The sequence below is a fragment of the Ovis aries genome, chromosome 2 (genome assembly GCF_016772045.2).
Source record: "Ovis aries strain OAR_USU_Benz2616 breed Rambouillet chromosome 2, ARS-UI_Ramb_v3.0, whole genome shotgun sequence".
NCBI lineage: Eukaryota > Metazoa > Chordata > Mammalia > Artiodactyla > Bovidae > Ovis > Ovis aries.
The window spans coordinates 58,789,341-58,791,897 of record NC_056055.1 but is presented as its reverse complement, the minus strand read 5'-3'; the positions used below and the strand labels follow the sequence as shown (position 1 = coordinate 58,791,897).

Here is a 2,557-nt window from a genome sequence, read left to right as displayed (position 1 = left end):
ACGTCCTCTCTCAGAAATAGAAACAGAAAAAAAAATTATTTAAAACACTGGTGTTATTAATTCACTTGATCCAAGATATTAAGGCAATGTTTCCAGGAATAGTTAAGGTTACTAATGTTATATAGCAGATATAGTGAGTGAAATTTTAAAAATACCTTCTTCATTATAAAACTTTTTGAAAGAGTGCAATTTTTTTTAGAATAAGATAAGGGCTATTTATATCACTACCATCAAGTGTTACCAAATCTTCACATGTTTTCACACTAAGAAAGTGGAATTAATTTTCCCTTTTATGTGCTATAGATTCTTTCCCACATTAAGTGCACAGAGGAAAAGTCAAGATATGAGCATTAGCAGAGGAGGCCCGGGCGATTCTTTTGAATGGAATCGGGCTGATTCATCACCGGTTTGCCTAGCCAGAGCCGGGCCCAGTCCAAGCTGCTGTTGTCGCTGTCGCCGCCGCCGCGTCATCGCTCCTGGAAGACAAGGGTCCAGACCTTGACCTCCCGCTCCGCCCGCCTTCAGGAAAGAGAGGGGGGGCGGGGGAAAAGCCTTGGGGAAAAATATACCTGCCAGTATTAACAAGAGCTTGAATTAAGAAATTTTTCAAACTCAGCAAATTGAAGCTTAATACCACAAGAGCTGTAGCTACTGACCAGAAATATGGACAGACTTCTTAGACTTGGAGGACGTATGCCTGGACGGGGCCAGGGGCCACCTACAGATGCTCCTGCAGTGGACACAGCAGAACAAGTCTATATCTCTTCCCTGGCACTGTTAAAAATGTTAAAACATGGTAGAGCTGGAGTTCCAAAGGAAGTTATGGGTCTTATGCTTGGAGAATTTGTGGATGATTACACCGTCAGAGTGACTGATGTGTTTGCTATGCTACAATCAGGAACAGACAGTCAGTGTGGAGGCAGTTGATCCAGTGTTCCAAGCTAAAACGTTGGATATGTTGAAGCAGACAGGAAGGCCTGAGATGGTTGTTGGTTGGTATCACAGTCACCCTGGCTTTGGTTGTTGGCTTTCTTGTGTGGATATCAACACTCAGCAGAGCTTTGAAGCCTTGTCAGAGAGAGCTGTGGCAGTGGTTGTGGATCCCATTCAGAGTGTAAAAGGAAAGGTTGTTATTGATGCCTTCAGACTGATCAATGCTAATATGATGGTGTTAGAACATGAACCAAGACAAACAACCTCAAATCTGGGTCACCTAAACAAGCCGTCTATTCAGGCATTAATTCATGGACTAAACAGACATTATTCCTCCATTACTATTAACTATTGGGAAAATGAATTGGAACAGAAGATGTTATTTAAATTTGCATAAGAAGAGTTGGATGGAAGGTTTGTCACTTCAGGACTACAGTGAACACTGTAAACATAATGAATCAGTGGTAAAAGAGATGTTGGAATTAGCAAAAAATTACAATAAGGCTGTAGAAGAAGATAAGATGACTCCTGAACAGCTGGCAATAAAGAATGTTGGCAAGCAGGACCCCAAACGTCATTTGGAGGAACATGTACTTATGACTTCAAATATTGTCCAGTGTTTAGCAGCTATGTTGGATACTGTTGTGTTTAAATAAAGTAATGGAAAAAGCTTTTAGTGATACTTTCAGTGTATAGTCCTCTGTTGTTCCTAATGCTCAAAATCAAGGGACCTCTGAAGGTGCATTTGGCTAAAAGTAAGACATCTGGCATCATTTGCAGCACTGTACCACCTTCACTCTCCATTGTGCAATTACTTCTATTCCTTTAGTCAGGGTCTTTGCAGATTCCAAAGTTGTATAAGAACACATCAAAGTGGACAAATTTTGTTAAGATCCCGTTTAATATTTGAAGAAATCAGTAACACAAATATATTTTGACTGTTGCTTACAAAATAAAATACATTTACAATCTAAAGATATGAGCATTAATTCTCATCCAAATTCTGTCAGTAATTTATGTCCCCACTTAAAAAACCCCCAAATTAGATCAAATCATACTTCTTAGGATGATTGTGGGAGTCAAGTGATATATACATATAAATCAAGTACCATGACCAGAATTTAACCAACGGGACAGAAGCTGTCTAACAAATGGTAGTTGTTATTTTATAAACAAGGAGACTAAGGCATAGAGTGCAAAGAAAGCAGATAAAAGTCTTTAAAAGCAGAAGAGTTTTGATTCTAAATGCCATGTTCCAATCTCCTTCTCTGCCCTTCCAGCGAAGCAGTCTGCAAAAAGCTTCTTCACACTTTCTTCTATTTGATCTTTATAACAACCCTAAAAGGTTTATGCAGAAAATTGCTCTTTATCTCTGTGGAGAAGTGAATTTTAATGGATGAGTTTTAATGGCTGCTTAAGCTAATTGAAAAGATTGACCAGCATCACAACTCCAACAAGAGAAGTTGAGTAGAGAGACAAAGAATAACACACACGTGAACTGAGAAGCCCAAGAATACGAGGCTGATGGCACTACCCAGAACATATACATTCAATAGTGACTTGCAAAAGCTGGAGTCTAAACTCATGCTCACCTGATCCTAATAGTCAGTTCCCTTACTTTTTA

General features: G+C 39.3%; 1 pseudogene; it reads left to right on the top strand.

Annotated features, from left to right (window-relative positions):
• The first annotated feature begins 582 nt into the window (after window positions 1-582).
• Window positions 583-1,615, top strand: LOC101120804 (26S proteasome non-ATPase regulatory subunit 14-like; annotated as a pseudogene).
• Window positions 1,616-2,557: the final 942 nt, after the last annotated feature.